Genomic DNA, 19,675 nt, shown 5'->3' with positions numbered 1-19,675 from the left:
CCTGTAATCCCAGCACTTTGGGAGGCTGAGGCGGCGGATCACGAGGTTAGGAGATGGAGACTAGATCGAGACCATCCTGGCCAACACGGTGAAACCCCATCTTTACTAAAGATACAAAAATTAGCTGGGCATGGTGGTGGGTGCCTGTAATACCAGTGACTTGGGAGGCTGAGGCAAGAGAATTGCTTGAACTGGGGAGACAGAGGTTGCAGTGAACTGAGATCACGCCACTGCACTCCAGCCTGGGCGACAGTGTGAGACTCCGTCTCAAAAAAAAAAAAAAAAAAGAAAAGAAAAGATTCCTCTCACCTCAGCCCTGGAGTAGCGGGAATTACAGGTGCAACGCACCACACTGTTTACTAATTAAAAGTTTTTTTTCTGTCGCCCAGGCTAGTGTGCAGTGGCATGATCTTGGCTCACTGCAACCTCTGCCTCATGGCTTCAAGGGATTCTCCTGCCTCAACCTCCTGAGTAGCTGGGATTACAGGCTCAAACCACCCAGCTGAGCTACTTTTTGTATCTTTAGTAGAGACAGGGTTTCACCATGTTGGCCAGGATGGTCTCAATCTTTTGACCTCCCAAAGTGCTGGTATTACAGGCGTGAGCCACTGCGCACCCGGCCACTATTTGCTCTATTTATGCAGACATTAACTCCTTCCTTTCCATGATGTCTGGTGAGAGCAGCTACCACTGAAGCTGATTTTTGAAAAGCAAATAACACAGGAAAATAACTCACAATGTCTGGCACCAAACAAGCCCTCGATAAACATTGTTTTGAATGATGATTAATATTGTTGTTATTGCTGATATTATTACCGTTTAAAAAGTATCATTCTATGGCTATTGTTGGAAAGTCAAAAAATAACAGGTGCTGATGAGGTGGAGAAAGGGAATGCTTGCTTACATACTGTTGGTGGGAGTGTAAATTAGTTCAGCTATTGTGGAAGACAGTGGGGCAGTTCCTCAAATACCTAAAAACAGAAATGCCATTTGACTCAGCAATCTCATTTTTGGGTATATGCCCAAAGGAATATAAATCGTTCACACACACATGTTCACTGAACACTATTCATAATAGCAAAGACATGGAATCAACCTAAATGCCCATCAGTGATAGACTGAATAAAGAAAATGGTACATATATACTATGGATTACTATGCAGCCATAAAAAAGAATGAGATCATGTCCATTGCAGGAACATGGATGGAACTGGAAGCCTTAGTAATCTAACACAGGAACAGAAAACCAAATACTGTACCTTCTCACTAAGTGAGCTAAATGATGAGAACACATGGACACATAGAGCAGAATAACACACACTACGGAATGTGAGAGGGTGAAGGGTGGGAGGAGGGAGAGAATCAGGAAAATTAATAGGTGCTAGGCTTAATACCTGGGTGACAAAGTAATATGTACAACAACCCCCATGACACAAGTTCACCTATATAACAAACCTGCACATGTACCCATGTACCTAAACCAAGTTAAATTTTAAAAAAATCCTGTGTAAACGAAGTGGCTTCAGGGATGCAGTCATTCACTGCTTTCCTCTGAGGGGACACAAAGCCTTTTGATAATTATCCACATCCCATTTTGACTTGGTTCTGTGAATCCGTAACTGTGAGGGAAAGCACACAATGAGTCCCTGGTCCTGTTCAGACACAGTGAAACCGTCGTGCCCAGCTCCCTTCCACCACGGCACTCCATGTTTACTCTCGTGCTCGGTGTCTGACATACCTCCATTCAAGTTAATTTTCTCATAACTTTTAAAAATTGCTTACTTTTTTGGCATGGAATTACCTTAAAATATGTCTCTCACACAAGACCAAGTGAAAATAATAGAATTGGTAACTACTACTAAAATGTATTAGACCTTTATTCAGAGGCAGACGTGAGGCTAAAGAAACCCAGTCTCAGGGCCTTTCCTGTGCATAAGCCCTTCCAAAACTGTATCTTCATTTAGTAATTGTATTTTTTTTTTTCTGAAGGAGAGCACCCAATGCAATATGTGTTTCAGGCTTTTCAAAATTCAGGTTTGTCCTTTGATATTCTAGAAATATCCCCATCAGTGATTTCCCTCAGTCACATTCAATGATGTCTGAATACTGGAGTCCTCCTTCTGTGGAAATTATTGTAAGTTGTTTTACCAAACAGGCAAGCTATTCCATTCTAAAGAACACAGTATCTTAGCTGGGGAAAATGAAGAGATGTATGTGATTGTTTAATAGGAACTTCTATATCAAGTAAGTACAGAGTAGACTAAGCCTGTGTATCTTTCCCTCAAATTCTAACATCACCCGTCTCCTAAGCTCCTGCACTTTTTTTGTTTTTATTCCTGAGCAAAGGGGTTGTTATGGCATCCATGATATTTTGCAGAGAGATTGGTTAAAATTCAACCTCACATTTATTTTCACAGGTTGTAAATAAGCCTTGTTGCAATGGAAGATTAAGTGATCACACAGCATTATCTGACTTCCTCTCTATGAGCCTGGGAATAATGAACTGTTAGTGGTTACAACAGTTGTCACTATATCTGTGGACCTCTAGATATCTGACTTGTCTAGTTCTGTGACAACAATCTTTAAAAAAAATTGTAGGAAAAAATATTGTAATATATAGATCATCTCCTGGGTTATGTAATTCCTTAAAATGACATTTTTTATGTTGTTTGCAGAAAAATTTTGTATCAGTGGGTTAATTATGCAGAACCTAATCTATATGTCTATCTTAAATGTGAAATAGAATAAAAATATATTTTTAAAAACCTCAGTTAAAAATATCCTGATTGTTTATGAATTAAACAAATATATTTTGAGCATTCATCCTGAACTCAATTTTATCTTCTTTTTTGGAATTAAAGACACCAGTTCTAATATGTGCTTAATTGTGGATTGGAGACCAAGTTTTCCCAGAAGGTCTCTTAGACAAAGAATATGAAGGTCAACCTTGATTAAGCAGTTAACCCATTTAAATGTAGACATTAGCAGCCTTATATAGGATAAAAAAATGATGACTTTTTTGTTTAAATTCTGCTTTCCTCTGAATTTCCTATGCTAAATGAACAAAGGCTTACTGTCTGAGGTAAAAAGGAAAAAAAATACCATCTTACAAATTCAGTATAACAATTTCTAAAATGTTTTTCAGATTAGAAATTTTAAAAGTATAGGACTTCTTTTTCAGAACTGTCACATTAAATAGCCTGATTATTTAGAATATATGTCATTCTGCTTCTGTTTCTTTTTGATATATATAATTGATAAATAATATAATTTTATTTAAAAATAAATAAAAAAAGGAATTGCTCTGATGCTCTGATTTTCTAACTACTACCTCCAACTGTGGTGGCAGAGAACGCTTCTTATAGTTAATTTTGCAGATCTATTCAGATGCATCTCCTGTTACTTAAAAAAAATATATATATGTTTCTTTCTGGGAAAAAATCCTAGAAGAATGAGATTCATCTCTATGAAAGAGGCTATATAAACTAAAATTAAAATCATTTTAAAATTAATTACAAAATAAAAGACTATATATATATATATATGTATATGTTTTTCTTTTGGCAGAGTCTCGCTGTTATCTCCCAGGCTGGAGTGCAGTGGTATGATTTTGGCTCACTGCAACATCTGCCTCCTAGGTTCAAGCGATTCTTCTGCTTCAGCTCCTGAGTAGCTGGGATTACAGGTGCGTGCCACCATGTCTAGCTAATTTTTGTATTTTTAGTAGAGACGGGGTTTCACCATATTGGCCAGGCTGGCCTCGAACTCCTGACCTCCTGATCCACCCACCTCAGCCTCCCAAAGTGCTGGGATTACAGGTGTGAGCCACTGCGCCTGGTCTATATGTCTTTTACCTAGAGGAAAAAATGCTTTCAAGGCCAGCCTTTGTCAGTTTCAAAGACGTGGCTTGGTGGAGGCAATACGGCTTACTCATGGTGGCAGTCACCTAGCTATCAAATCGCTGGTTAGCCAACTAATTACTGAGGTAAATCAGAAGAATTTGTAGTCCCTTGGCAAATTTACTGTAACTTGTATGAGAGAAATATATTCTGAAACTAGTTTCAGAGATATATTTAAAGGTATGTATTTTATTTAAATAATTACATAGAATTAATTATATTATTGGCTGCATAGATTATCCAGATATTACTTAATTAATGTCTGCAAAAAGAATCTCAAGGTATGTACTTGAGACATATTTGGTCTGATACTGAATTTAAACAATCTCCGCCTTACCAGGATGAAAGGACTGAGGCATGTTGGTGCAGTGATGTGGGCAAGTGTGGGTGAGTTCGGCACATCCCCCACCTGAGAGAACACAACTGGAAGGATCTCTGTGGTCTTAATGGAGGTAGGAAACATCTCTTCCTTACTTTAGCCTCCAATTTTAACATTATGTTCAGTATGTAATTATATTCAACAATATTTTTGGAATGATGAAAGTTTAAAATTAGGTAAAATATTTCAAAAACACAATGTGTGGTAAAATTTTTATTCAGTTCTGTAAAAAAAAGTACTTCATAAGTTGTATACCCCTAGCATACATGGTTATTATTGGCACTTAGAAATTTATGTTGTTATTGCCTGTTAGTATTAAGGAGATAACGTATTTGCATATATCCATGGCTTCTATTTCTGCAAATTTCCCTAGTTCTCATCTCCTGTAATGAGTTACCTAACATCTTTCAATTGTTCTATAGACAGAGTTTTTATAAAAGCAGAATTCAAACTTCAAGGTAAATGTGGAGGTCAGGGATGCCAAAATATATGTAGATGATGATAAGAATGACAAGAGGCTACATTATGATGAAACCAACAATGAATTAAATTGCATATTTCAAAAATTATTTGGGTGAAAATGTGTGGCTTTCAGTTTATGGCTGTAATAATAGTAAACTAGTTCTCAAATCCGTCATGATCAGCAGAAATGACAACCTCGCCTCCTCTCTACCTGCGGAAGGACTGGGATTGGTTTAGAACACACTTTCAATGGATGTTATTTTAAGTTGCTTAACGCACACTGAAGGTCCAACCTATTACCTAATGGGGTGGGCTGCATTATAATTATATGCTCTTGAGGTTGGAAATTGCAATTTGTCGAATATATTGGTGAATATAGTATCATAAATTATGTCATACTTAATAGATTTCTTTTACATTAATTTCAATTGAAATTTTTATTTGGGATTTCATCTAAATAAAGAAAGGGCATGTTGGCTCAGGCCTGTAATTCCAGCACTATGGGGGTCCAAAGCGGGTGGTTGCTTGAGGTCAGGAGTTCAAGACCAGCTTGGCTAACATGGTGAAACCCATGTCTGCTAAAAATACAAAAATTAGTCAAGTGTGGTGGCACATGCCTGAAACTCCAGCTACTTGGGAGCCTGAAGCAGGAAAATCGCTTGAATGGAGAGGCAGAGGTTGCAGTGAGCCAAGATCATGCCATTGCACCCCTGCCTGGGCGATAGAATAGGACACTGTCTTAAAGAAAAAAAAAAAAAAGAAAGTAATATTTGATATTGGGCGAGGAGCTTGGGAGGTGGGGAAATTATTTCTCAGGACTAAGGAAACTCTAGATGTGTTTTAGGTGCTTCTGTGCTCATCTTAGCACATTTCTCTCACCTATCAGGTGAAATATTCACATTTATACAACATTATATTTGCTATAGCCTTGGTCTTCAGCATTACGAAGAGAATCTTGTAGCATTTCATGTTGGTGATGCTTACCAGAGGATTATGTTTTGTAATTAGAGGTGGGAGAAAATTTGATTAGAAAATCTTCCAATATAGTTAACAAGCAGCTTAAGGATTCTGTTTAATTAAAATTAAATGAAGAGAATAACAAATATATATTTTTAAATATCATAGATTTTTAAAGTGTCTTTAATGTATGCAAGAATTGGTGGGTAGTTGAGTGCGATTAATATTTCTGATTTAATACCTCTCAACCACACACTCTCAGCAAGTTGACTTGTGTAAAGAATCTAATTAAGCCTGGTTCATTGAGGCCTACTGTCAGAAAGGTGCTGCAGTCAACATAGAATTTTACTTACAACTCAATTTAGGAAGAGATTAAGAGTAGCATGCTCTGTAGTCTTTTGCTTGGCTGAGGGAGATGGAATGGAGGCCAGTATTTATTCCAGAAGTTTAGTGAAACCCATGACCTGCTTCATAGCAAAGTAAGATTTGCAACATCCAAACCCCAGTGTGTTTCTGTTTTGGAGTTTTTGTTGGTATTTCCAATCATGAAGCATCTTTGAGTGAATTATGATCAACAGATACTATAACTGTTTATTTTTGCATTTATGTGTTTGTATTTGTGTGTAAAATTTCTGTTTATCCAGTTTTCATAACTACTTTTTGAATATGTGACATGTCATCAGATTAGTCATTTAAAAAATTTATCATGCATTCATAATTCTAAATTGTTTTTAGAAAAGGTATCATCTTCAACATGTAATATATGTTTGTACCAAACATGTTTATACCAAAGATTATTTCGTATATTACTGTAGTAAAATTCCAGTAATAAAACTGTTAGTCCAAAATGTATGGAAATGATGTTTATGGTAAAAAAAAATCTTAAAAAATTCAACCATGTGTCACCAAAAATATATTATTGTACATTGGACTACAGTCTTGACCTTTTAAAAAATAACTTAATAAGGTTGTTTTATCCACATGACATTGATTTAGGCTTAGATAGATAATTACTCTATTTTAAACCTTCTATTTTCCTTTTTATGCATCACCTATTTATATCTATTTCCAGGTTATGCAGTCAGGTCTTTTTTCCCCATGTGGTAGAGCCTTTATATATAAGACAGTAAATAATTCACTTTATTGCTCTAAGAATTTTCTGTGTGTTCCAGTTAAAATCAATTATTTTCTACATGTAATTTTTGGAGAAGTAAGTAGTAATAAATTTGAAAAATAGTCATCATATGATGAAATGATCATTCCAATAGTTTCAAAACTGTTGCTCATTTTCTTATTTTTATTTGTTATTCAATTTTCTTACCCTGTACAAATGATTGATAATATACATTATATGAGGTATGTTACTATATTTTGTATAGTAATTTATTTTATTATATAAATTTTATTGTAGCTATAATATTCTTTCTCTCCTGTTTCTCTATCATACTCAATTATAACCAATATTTTCTTCATTTACGTCTATAAAATCTTATTGTTTTATTTCCTCCCTGTTAGATTTTTGTTAATTTTCACTCTTGAGTTAGATCTCTTCTTTCTAGATTATATTAAAATAATTATGTCATAATCTGAAATATATAATGTTAAAATTTAGGTTAATTTTTTATGAATTGTTTTACCAAGAATTACCATCTGATCATATTTTTTATGTAAATTTGGTGACTTTTCATATTTTTTATTGTATACATTTTTAGAAATACAAGCTTTTTTGTATATTAAAATATTGTTTAAATATCATTGAGTAATTGTAATTAGTAATGCGACAATATTTTAGACTAGTACAAAAGAAAGATAATTGAATATTACTAGTTTTGTATAACTATAACTTATAAAGTCAGCTTTTATGTAATACTTTCAGCAACTATTTGTATTATTTTTAATTTTTCAAACACAACCAAGCTTTTCAGTCTAAATATATTATGAGTTCTAGAGATTATCACTATATTGTGCTCATTAACCATTTGTTACATGCTACTTGAGTCAAAGAATAATAAATATTTTTAAATTTCAATGATTCATTCTCAAGCTCTTCCTAATATTTGGTTTACCTTTTCCCCCAAGTTTATAAAATTGTATCTACATTCACAGAAATAAATAAATACTAGTTAAATCATAAGATCTGTAATAGCACTGTAATTCACCCCAGGTGAATCTTTAATTTCTTCACTTAGACCATGTAATAGCATTTATATAGTAAAATAACATTTACTATGTAAATGTTACTACATTTAGATTATTTGTCTGAACAAGTAAAATAACATTTACTATATAAATGTTACTACTTTTATATAGTATTTATATTTATATATTCTTATTTATAACCAATGTAATCAAAAGAGAAATGAAGTAAAGAATCCTTGAAATTATATATTTGACTAATTCTGTCATGTCACATATATGAGAAAATTGGGTCAGTGAGTGATTTTTAACAGGTAAACACAGCTTGTCTATCATCTTGAATATATTTACAAAGGAGAAACATAACTTGTTCAGACAAATAATCCTAATACTCTATTTTATTTTCATTTTATGTTTTATTCTGCAGTCAGTAAACACACTTATTTTCATGTCATCATTTGTAAAATGGGAATTTTTCTATGGATACATTCCACGTGATGAATAGGAGAGATATAAATCCATCCTAAAGACAGTCCAGATAATTCTATTGTATTTAGTATTGTCATTTTGCTTTCTCTTAAAGGGCAGTCAACATTATTACATGAACGTTTCAGATGTCATCTGCTTTGATATTTTGGTTTCGGCCATGAAAGCAGAAAATCAAAGTTTTGGAACAGATTTTCTACTTGGTCTTTTCCAGTATGGCCGGATAAACTCTCTTCTCTTTGTTGTCATTGCCACCATCTTTACAGTTGCTCTGACAGGAAATATCATGCTGATCCACCTCATTCGATTGGACACCAGACTCCACACTCCAATGTACTTTCTGCTCAGTCAGCTCTCCATCATTGACCTCATGTACATCTCCACCACCGTGCCCAAGATGGTGGTCAACTTCCTCTCACAGAGTAAGACCATTACATTTATGGGCTGTGAGATTCAAACGTATGTGTTCTTGGCCCTTGGTGGAACTGAAGCCCTTCTGCTTGGTTTTATGTCTTGTGATTGCTATGTAGCTATCTGTCACCCTTTACATTATCCTATACTTATGAGCGAGAAGATCTGCTGCCTCATGGTTGCATGTGCGTGGGCCGGTGGTTCTGTCAGCACTTTCATACATACAATGTATGTGTTTCAACTTCCATTCTGTAGGTCTCGGCTCATTAACCATTTTTTTCTGTGAAATTCCAGCTCTAATGTCATTGGTGTGTCAGGACACCTCCCATTATGAGTATACAGTCCTCCTGAGTGGACTTATCCTGCTGCTACCATTTCTGGCCATTCTGGCTTCCTATGCTCGTGTGCTTATTGTGGTATTTCAGATGAGCTTGGGAAAAGGACAGGCAAAAGCTATTTCCACTTGTTCCTCCCACCTGATTGTGGCAAGCCTGTTCTATGCAACTGCTCTGTTTACCTACACGAGGCCACACTCCTTGCGTTCCCCTACACGGGACAAGGTGGTGGCAGTATTTTACACCATTATCACACCTCTACTGAACCCATTGATCTATAGCCTGTGAAATAAGGAAGTCACAGGGGCAATGAGAAGACTGTTGGGATAATGGATATGCCGTAGAAAATATGACTTCAGAACCTTGTATTGATTGAGCATTAACAACATTAAAAGCTATTCCTGAAAACTATCTGGAAAGATGTAAATAAATGTTTTCTGTATAGAAGTCACAAAAACAGTGTTTGTCAAACTTGTTTAACTTCTAAAGCAGTAGAATTCAGCCTTTTCAACCCAGTGTTACCCTGGCATTTTAATATTTTGACTTGCCCTCTTGAACATCTGAAATGTGAACCATAAAAATAAAATCTACCCAAACATTTAACATCAAGATAATCTATATAACAACCAAAGTTAATAGAGAGAAAAATGCAGAATGTACTCATGTACTCAGGTGTTTCAATGCCTTAATTTTGTGTGTGACACTGTTACAGGGACTGGTCTTGTGAGAGTAAATAAAATAAAAGCTGACAGAAATCTCTGCTGATCAGCAACCTTAATTCCGTCTGCCACTTTAGTTTCCCTTTGCCATAGAAGCTGACATATTCACAGTTGCTAGAGGTTAGGACATGTGGACCTCTTTGGTGGGCCATTTTTCTCCCTACGTGTTTAATGTTTTGTGCAATGGTGTATGTTTAACAGAATAACACCAAGGCCAACTCCTAGCAACACTGAGGCCCAACCAATACCACCTGCTCATCCCTGAATTGCAGGTACGGCTTTCCCCAGGTGGGTAATACTCAACTGAAGAATCTTTAATTTCTTCACTTAGACCATGTGCACCTTTCTGAACATGTGTTTCCTTTGGATTTGTTTTCCTATCATTTCATTTTATTTTATCCATCTATATACTTCAATAACATTGAAAATATAATTACTTCAATAACACATTTTAATTTAGTACTAAGAATTATGAAAACCAGGATTTCAGTGATTTCAGTGATTGATGGTGTGCTATTGCATTATGTAACAAAGAGTGCTTCCTAGTTAGTTATGCTTTTAGACGTTCACTAGGAGGGTAACAACATCACATCCTAAACACTTTTCAGTAACCAAGTGCTACGCAAACTCAGAAAGCATATTTTTCTAATTAACATAAACACACAAAAACATTATTCAATGGTTTAAGCAAGTACCATTGTGTTATCCTCATTATATAGACTGAGACCAAAGTTTATGGTGGTTAAGAACTCCATGAACAACTCACTGATCAACAGACAAATCCTGACAGGAACTCATATTGCCTGATTCTCAGATTCCTCCCAAATGACTCTTTTATGATTTAATAATTTGGAACAGTGTAAAAAAATTCTTTTTAGTAAAAATTATGTTTACTCACTAATACATTTTTCAGTGGTTTTTTTTTCCATTGTTGAAGCAATGCTAGTGTTATGACAATCCACTTCTTCAGGAAAAGTAAATGGTGTAACATCACAGTCAACTTGGTGTAAGGGAAGAAATGTATGAGTAAGTGTGGATGGCTGGACTGATTATAGTGTTTAGGTAGTGCACATCATATGGATTCTACAAAGAGTTCAAGTTTTTAAGAATAATCCAGACAGAATCTAGGGCACCCTACAAAAGACCGTAGGTAACAAAGCTAAAGAAAAAGAAACTACTTATGTCAAATATTGGGAGCCAGTATTGTGGCAACAGGGTTATAGAAAGATCCTGCATGATATGAACCATTATGGGAGCTAAGTTTTGTAGATATTACGAGAATTCAGCCTTAACAACCTATCATGTATTGGGGAGAGGGTAGAGGAAGGGAAAAGCTAACAAAAAATGTATCACAGACTACTTAATAACTTCAGATTTCTGAAGTTGTTTTTGAGAAAACAATTCACCTGTGTATGGACAGTACACTCCCTCTTCTTTAGAGTCCTAGGAAAGTCAGGAGCCACAGTGCTATATTGCCCACAAAACAAATCCAGAGTAATCTTCAGAATTGTGATCACTACACAAAAATATATTAATGTGAAAGTTTACATTTTAGACCCAGTTAAATAACATCTAAATATATTCTCATTTATTCTGTTTCTGTTTTTCTGTTGTGGTTTTCATGCTTTATTAATGAAAGTTTCTTTATAAAAATCCAGTGACTAATGTTTATTAATATTTAATAATGTATTAACAGGAGAGAAATCGCTGTTTTCTCTTCTAATATTGAGGAAGGGAAGAGTCAAAGCTTACAGTATCTGGAGGGAAAATCAGGACAGATGGTGGTAAAGAGAGTAGGACCAAAAACAGACAAGAGTATCTATTGACGTGACTCTTTTCCTCCTGCACCGTAATACCCTTTGTGCGCGCGCGCGCACACACACACACACACACACACACACACACACACACACACACACACGAGGTGCACACCCAGGCCCACCCAGGCACTTTTGCCAAGTGCCTTTGATAGGGATTACAGGACTGCTTTCCCTCTGCCTCTGAGAATATTTTCAGATTCATTCACTATTTCAACCTGGAAATTAATGCCCTTGGTTTGAAACCTAGATTTTTATTCTTACCATGGTTTCATTTTGGGCAGTTACATAACTTTATTGAGACAAGATTCCTCATCTATAAATGGGAGACAAATATAACAGCAGTTTTACGGGGCAACTGAAGTAAAATCATGCGAATAAACACTGAGACACAGTGCAGATCATTTCGTCATTCCTTAATACAAAATTAATATATTTACTTATTGATATTATTAATGTTCAATATTATCAATATTTCTATTTTTTTAAATTTAATAATGTGTTCAGAACTACCAGCTTTTGATTTCTGTTTTTGGTATTTTCCTCCCCTCTCTCACTTCACTGACTTCTTGTTTTACCTGCCTATTTGAATGTGAATCTCAAATAGCCCTTTACATATTGTTTTTGAGAATCCTATTATAATTATTAAAAACAATTCCACGAAGTCACCAAGGCATTAATCCCAGCATCCATTAGCTCTTCTTCCTGATCCCCTCCCTGCTGCCACCCTTGACCCTCTGACAGGCCCCAGTGCTTGTTATTCCCCTCCCTGTGTCCTTGTCTTCTCATCATTCAGCTCCCACTTACAAATAAGAACATGCAGTGTTTGGTTTTCTGTTCCTGTGTTAGTTTGCTGAGGATAATGGCTTCCAGCTCCATCCATGTCCCTGCAAAGGACATGATCTCATTCCTTTTTATGGCTGTATAGTAACCATGGTGTATATGTACCACATTTTCTTTATCCGGTCTATCATTGATGGGCATTTTGCTGGATTCCATGTGTTTACTATTGTGAATAGTGCTGCAACGAACATATGCGTGCATATATCTTTATGATAAAATGATTTATATTCCTTTGGGTGTATACCCCGTAATGGGGTTGCTGGGTTAACTGATATTTCTGCCTCTAGGTCTTTGAGGAATCGCCACACTGTTTTCCACAATGGCTGAGCTAATTTATACTCCTGCCATCAGTGTAAAACTGTTCTGTTTTCTCCACAATCTCGCCAGCATCTGTTGTTTTAATAATAGCCATTCTGACTGATGTGAGATGGTATCTCATCGTGATATTGATTTGCATTTCTCTATTGATCTAATGTTGTTTCTATTGATCTAGTGTTGTTTCTATTGAATTGTTTGAGTTCCTTATGTATTTCGGATATTAGCCCCTTATAATATTAATCATTTACAACTATTTTCTCCCAATCTATGGTTTTCTCTTTACTCTGTTGTTTCCTTTGCTGTGCAGAAGCATTTTTAGTTTGAGGCAATCTCACTTTTCCATTTTCACTTTTGTTGCTCATGCTTTTGGAGTCCTGTGGGGGGAAAGTTTCGGTGTCCTGTTGCACTGCATGGTGACCACTGTTAACAATGAATGTATATTGCAAACCTGCTAAAAGAAGAGATTTTTAGGTCAGGAGCAGTGGCTCATGCCTGTAATCCTAGCACACTGAGAGACTGAAACAAGAGAATTTCTTGAACCCAGGAGTTTAAGACCAACCTGGGCAACATAGGGAAACCTCGTCTCTACAAAAATACAAAAATTAGCTGGGTGTGGTGGTGTGCTCCTGTAGTAGTACTAGCTACTTGGGAGCTGGAGGCAGCAGGATCTCTTGAACCCAGGAGGTTGAGGCTGCAATGATCCATGATTGCGCCACTGCATTCCAGCCTAAGTGATGGAATGAGACCCTGTCTCAAAAAAGAAAATAGTTTTTTAAACATTTTCACCACAAAAAAATAAGTTGGTAAGGTGATTGATATGTTAATTAGCTTTATTAAACTTTCTGCAATGTATACATAGATAAAAGTCATTATACTCTATAAATAGAATTATTATTTGTCAAATACAAATAAATTTCAAAAGATAAAAATAAGTAAAAATGAACAAATAATATGAAATAGGAATAAGAAAAGTCCATTTGATACAGCATATGAATTGACCAGACTTCATTTATGTTATCTTTGAATACGAAGATATAAATAAGAAAATGACCGGTTTGCATATCAACTTTGGTTACAGGATATTTTTTTTGTCTACTGTCTGTTTCTCAAAATATTTGGCTCTTAGAGTTAAATGCACATTCATACATCTCTCCATTTCAATGCATATGCTTTCATTGTTTTGTATTTTCATTGGAAACAGAAAATGTCATATTCTTCTTTTTCCAAGGACTCTCCGGAAGGCTCAAATAATGTATTTGATTCTTAAACTGTAAAAGAGAGGGTTGAACATTGAGTTAGGATGATGTAGAAGACGGAGACCATGCCATCCTGCTCAGGGCAGTGGTAGGACTTTGGCAGAAAGCACCTGATAATCATGGCCCCACAGAATAAAGACACCATAGTCATGTGAGAAGAGCAAGTAGCCTAGGTTTTCCTGAGCCCCAGCCTTGAGTCTATCAATAGTACAATGGATAATATGCTTCCATGGGAGGCCATAATAGCTGAGATGGGTGGGAGGAGAAAAATAACACCACTGACAAAAAGACCTTTTTCATACCAGGCAGTGTAAGCACAGACTAGTTTCAATAGGGGTGTGATCTCACAAAAAAGTGATGAATTTCTCTGGGGACACAGGAAGGGGGAGGCATAGTATAGACTACATGGGTCAAAGCAATGAGCAGTGCTCTCAGCCAACATGCAAGCAGCATGAGGACACAGATGGTCAGATACTTGAGGACGGAGTAGCACAAAGGTGAGCATGGAATAGCACAGTGGGTAACAGATGGCCACAAAGCAGTTGTAAGCCGATGGCCAGCAGCAGGCCCTCCGCTGCCACCAAGGTGGTGAAGAGGAATAGCTGAATGCCACACCCGATGGCGGAGGGAGATATGATGGTCCCCAGACAGAAAGTCAAGGACCATTTTGGGGACAAATGTGGACATATACAGGGGGTCCATGAGGGACAATGGGCTGAGCAGAGAATACACGGGGTGGTGGACGAGTGGGTCAGTCCAAATGAGGATGTTGTGATGTTGCCAACAGGACCAACAGGAGTGTTAGTATGGTGAGGGAGAAGGGCCAGGCAGCCTGTGTGCCGTGAAACTGGTCCAAGAAGACAGAATCACCCCCTGTTGTCTGGTGGTTCTGCCATGCTATTCTCTTGCTCCTTATTTGTAACTTTGGAGACAGTTTTAGAATGCATTACGTTCATAATGTATAGATAATTCCACCAAATTAAATCACACACTACGTTCCAACATCTTAAATCCAGTTTTTTTTTCTGTTTCTCATCTTTTAGTTTTACTAAAAACTAAAAGTTTTGTGTATGTATGAAATGGAAATATATTTGCCTTGCATCAGAGTTTACTAAAGATCTTAAGAGGCCATTAGTATACGACAGTTGTCTCATTGAAAGAGAGGTATAATCACTGTTTATGTTTAACATATTCTTTCAAAACATTTTCTTTAATAAAGTCCTAGAAACTGAAACCCTCCCACAATTACAGTAGACATCCTCTTTAGTGAATAGTCTTTAAACCTAGAGAAATGCATTAATTAATTAAATACATTCAGTAGTATCTGGATAAATTGTTTACTCAGTTTATCAATAAATTATATGGGCAAGTATGGGAAAAGAGAAAAATCCCAAGTCAGAATGAAGACACAGCTGCCATCAATTAAATATCAAGTTACCTCTAGAATTCTGGTGTGTTTCAAAATGTAAAACAAAAGTTCTCAAGAATACATTTTAAATGAGAAGAAATCATTTAAGTGCTATTCTTGAAGTTTCTTTTTTAAATTTGTGATTTAATTAATTCAGTCAAACAAATAAACTCAATGAGGAAGGAAGAATGTGGAACTGACAATGTAAGTTACTTACATAAATGACCTCATATGGCTTCAAACTGAGTCTCTAAATTGAGAAGATCTTAATGTGTGACAATTAGGTACATGATAGAGAAGAAACTACACAATGAAAATTTATTTCTATTTCTTGAGCAAAATTTGAATGATTGTCCTTATTTGTGGCAGCCCAGTAGAAAGATTTCAAGGGTTTCTTTCCCTTCTTTGTTTTTCTTTTCTTCCAGGTTTTCTTCCAAAATTAACTTAAAGTAACTCCTGAGGTTGTATATTGGATAGTAGAAAGCAGACTTTCATAACGTTGTTTGGAAGGCCAATTATATGATGAATGCAAAATGCTGGGATTTTGCATCTCATAATGACAATTATGAAACACTTCCAAAATAAATCAGAGATGACACAAATAAATGGAAAAATATTCCATGCTTATACATAGGAAGAATTAATATTGTTTAAATGGCCATATTGTACAAAGCAATTTACAGATTCAATGCTGTTTCTATCAAACTACCAATGTCATTTTTCACAGAATTAGAAAAAACGAATCTAATGACCAAACTAACCGAAAGGCCAAAACTAACTGAATGACCATATCAATCTCAAGCCAAAAGAAAAGAGCTGGAGGAATCACACTATCAGATTTCAAACTGTACTACAAGGCTACAGTAACCAAAACAGCATGGTACTGGTACAAAAACAGACTTATAGACCAATGGGACAGGTTAGAAAACCCGATACAAAGCTGCACACCTATAACCAACTGATCTGACAAAGTTGACAATAACAAGTAATGGGGAAAGGATTTTCTATTCAATACAGACTTTGGGATAACTGGCTAGCCATATGCAGAGGATTGAAACTGGATTTCTTTATTTCACCATATACAAAAATCAACTCAAGATGGATTAAAGACTTAAATGTAAAACTTAAAGATAAAAAAACTCTGAAAGAATACCTAGGGAAATACCATTCTGGACATAGGCCTTGGCAAAAGTTTCATAATGAAGACTCCAAAAGCAATTGCAACAAAAATAAATATTGACAAGTGGGACCTAATTTAACTAAAGGTCGTCTAACAGCAAAAGAAACTATAAACAGAATAAACAGACAAGGCAGAGAATGGGAAAAAATTTGCAAACCACGTGTCCGACAAAGGTTTAATATCCAGAATCTATAAGGAACTTAAACAAATCAACAAGCAGAAAAAAAGGAATTCCATTAAAAAAATAGGCAAAGGGCATGAACAGACACTTTTCAAAACAAGACATACATGTGATCTACAAGCATACGGAAAAATGCTTATCACTAATTATTAGAGAAATGCAAATGAAAACCACAATGAGATACCATCTCACACCCGTCAGAATGGCTATTTATGATTAAAACGTCAAAAAAAAAAAAAAAATCAAAACAGATGCTGGGAAGGTTGCAGAGAAAAGGGAATGCTTATACACTGCTGGTGAAAATGTAAATTAGTTAAGCCACTGTGGAACAATTTGAAATTTCTCACAAAACTGGAAACAGCTACCATTCGACCAGCAATCCCATGACTGACTACTTTCAATGGCAAAAATCACTATTACCTTTGCACCAATCTCATACATATAAAGCATGGAATACTACACAACCATAAAAAAGAACAAAATCATGTCCCTTGCAGCTGCATGGATGCAGCTGGAGGCCATTATCCTTAGTGAACACAGGAACAGAAAACCAAATAGTGAATGTTCTCACTCATAAGTGGCAGCTGAACATTGAGTGCACATGGACACAAAGAAGGTAATGGTAAACACTGGGGCTTATTGGAGGGTAGTAGGTAGGAGGAGGGTGAGGATCAAAAACTACCTATCAGGTACTATGCCCAAAAATACATGACAATGATGAATTATTCTAGCACAAACACACTTTACATATAAAGATTCACATAAATAATAAATAGTGGATGGAGATTTGTTATGCTGACACTATGAATTAGCTGCATACTTCACACAGGAAAAATGATTTGGGCTAATTATGGGCAGTTCATAATAATAAATGGGATGCATACTCAAAAATACATAGCAAGCTTTAAATTACATGTAATGACAAAAATTGTCTTGTTATTGTCCCACAGGACCCTGAAGCTCTTTTCATCACTCTTTCAATCTTTTTTCCTCATTATATTTACATTGTGTAATTCCTATTTGTTTATCTTTAAGTTTGTCGACTCTTCCACTTGTCATCTATATTTTGTTATTATGCTGAACGACAGTGAGGATTTTATTATTATTATTATTCCATCTGTCTTTTTTGGCTCTTACATTTCTATTTAGTTATTTTGTTTTTGTTTGATGAGAATTCTCTTCACTGAATTACAGACTTAATGTTGCAGAAAATACATTTAGACCTCCTGTATTTCTGGAACTGTATGCAAGTCCAGCTGCTCACCACCTGGAAGCTAATTGCAAAAGAGGCGGGAGGCAGTGACAGGAAATCAGTTTTATTTTTTAAATGCTAGGAGATGGGAGATGGGCTGCCTCAAGCCTCGAAAAAAAACAAAACAAAACATCTCAAAGCTTTGAGCTGAGGGTAGGGCTTTAAAAAGGGAAACGTAGTGTGGGAAGTGTGCAGGGTACGCAGAGTGCGGGGTCTGCGTGTCTTGTTGCGATGCCTATCTTGAATGATTGTTCACCTAGAGTGCCAGCTGGCACCATCTCAAGTGTGGCTGGGCTGCAGAGTATCTATCTTGAGGTCATTTTAAGAGGGAGAGAATTTGCCGCTGGGTCTCCATGCCTGGCTTGTTTCAAAATTAGTCCCTAGAATCTTTCAACAAGCATACAATAAGATAAGTGTGCATGGTGCAAGGCAGTGCCTGGTCGGAAAGAGAGGGAAGCTGTTTGCATTTCAGCTCCTCAGGCCAGTATATTCCTAGCTGGCAAATTCCAAACCAACTTTTACCTTTCAGTTGGAACTAGAACTTGCAGGCAAACATATTTTAGTGCCCTGGTCATTGTTTCTAGATGTCGTTTATACCTGCCCTCCAAGTGACCCCCCTGCTCTGTGCTACAGGAATACACCTGTGTGAATAGAATCAGGGGCTCCCTTCACACTGACTTCTGATTGAGTTTGGCTCATACAGTGTAATGTACAATGTACAGTGTCATGTGCTCTCCACACTCCCCACTTGAGTGGGAAGTACTTCAAGTACTTGCTCTTCCAGCTGCCAGGAGAATTAGTATCTGACAGCTCTCAGCTAAGTCCTTCTCAAGTCACTGTTCCCAGTTGAGGTAAACTGCCTCACCCAAGCTTATGCTCGCTTTCTGCGTGCAAGCCACATGTAATAATTTCTTCTGTGGGAACAAACACTGGGACATTTGCCTACAAGACAACATGGAAGGGTAATCTCAGAGTTCATCCAAGGAGTAGCCGAGACCGTAGTTGTGACTGCATCACAGTTCGTTTTCTCCCTGTGCCCAATTTTGCTTCATTAAGGCCATAGGAATTGACACTAGGAACACTCCTCGGTCAGCTTCCTGAATGTCTAAATCTCCATCTCAGCCTTTTTTTCAGGAATTTCTAAGTGATCTTTATTTCTCCTGCTCAGGCTTGCTGGTCTGTGGATTCTTGACTGTGGATTCTGGCAGGGTCACCTTTGAGGTGGCCTCCTCCATACAGCCCATCTGTAATCTGGAAGCTGCTCTATCCTCACATGCCATCAAGAGGAGAGTGGGCAGAAGGTCAAGGTCTTGCTGGTGTAGGGACTCAGCAGAGCCTCTCTTTGGTTTTTGTAAATTGTGCCCACATAGTAGTTAATCTCCACTCAGCTACCCAGCATCACTGTCCTTTGTGTTTTCCTGTGGTACTCTGGGCAGTACATACATCTTTTTCTCATCTGACTCACAGCTTGTCTGGCCTTAATTCTCACACACACTACAGTCCTTCAGAGAGACTGATCTACTTAAGGCAAAAGGCTACTCCCCCCATTGGACAGTAGCCACCCTATGTTACTACACCATCATACTGATACCCCCATCGGACAGTAGCCACCCGGTGTTACTACACCGTCATACTG

At 36.7% G+C, this 19,675-nt stretch overlaps 1 protein-coding gene across 6 annotated transcripts in view; it reads left to right on the top strand.

The window, feature by feature from the left end:
- The window catches only part of LOC111545272 (translation initiation factor IF-2-like), a 156,276-nt gene that overhangs the window by 3,701 nt on the left and 132,900 nt on the right, over positions 1-19,675 (top strand). For 2 of the 6 annotated variants that reach the window (XR_004228898.1, XM_031935395.1), the window contains 2 exons: positions 4,240-4,351; positions 8,586-9,960. The gene's annotated coding sequence lies outside the window, so the exon portion shown is untranslated. Of the gene's footprint in view, positions 1-3,620; positions 3,686-4,239; positions 4,352-8,416; positions 9,961-9,985; positions 10,073-19,207; positions 19,400-19,675 lie in introns of those variants that run through there. The other 4 variants (XM_031935396.1, XR_004228899.1, XM_031935394.1 and 1 more) reach the window with 4 other exon arrangements.

The sequence above is a fragment of the Piliocolobus tephrosceles genome, chromosome 1 (genome assembly GCF_002776525.5).
Source record: "Piliocolobus tephrosceles isolate RC106 chromosome 1, ASM277652v3, whole genome shotgun sequence".
In the NCBI taxonomy this organism is placed as follows: domain Eukaryota; kingdom Metazoa; phylum Chordata; class Mammalia; order Primates; family Cercopithecidae; genus Piliocolobus; species Piliocolobus tephrosceles.
Note: the sequence above shows the minus strand (reverse complement) of the source record. Positions and strands in the feature narration are given on the sequence as shown.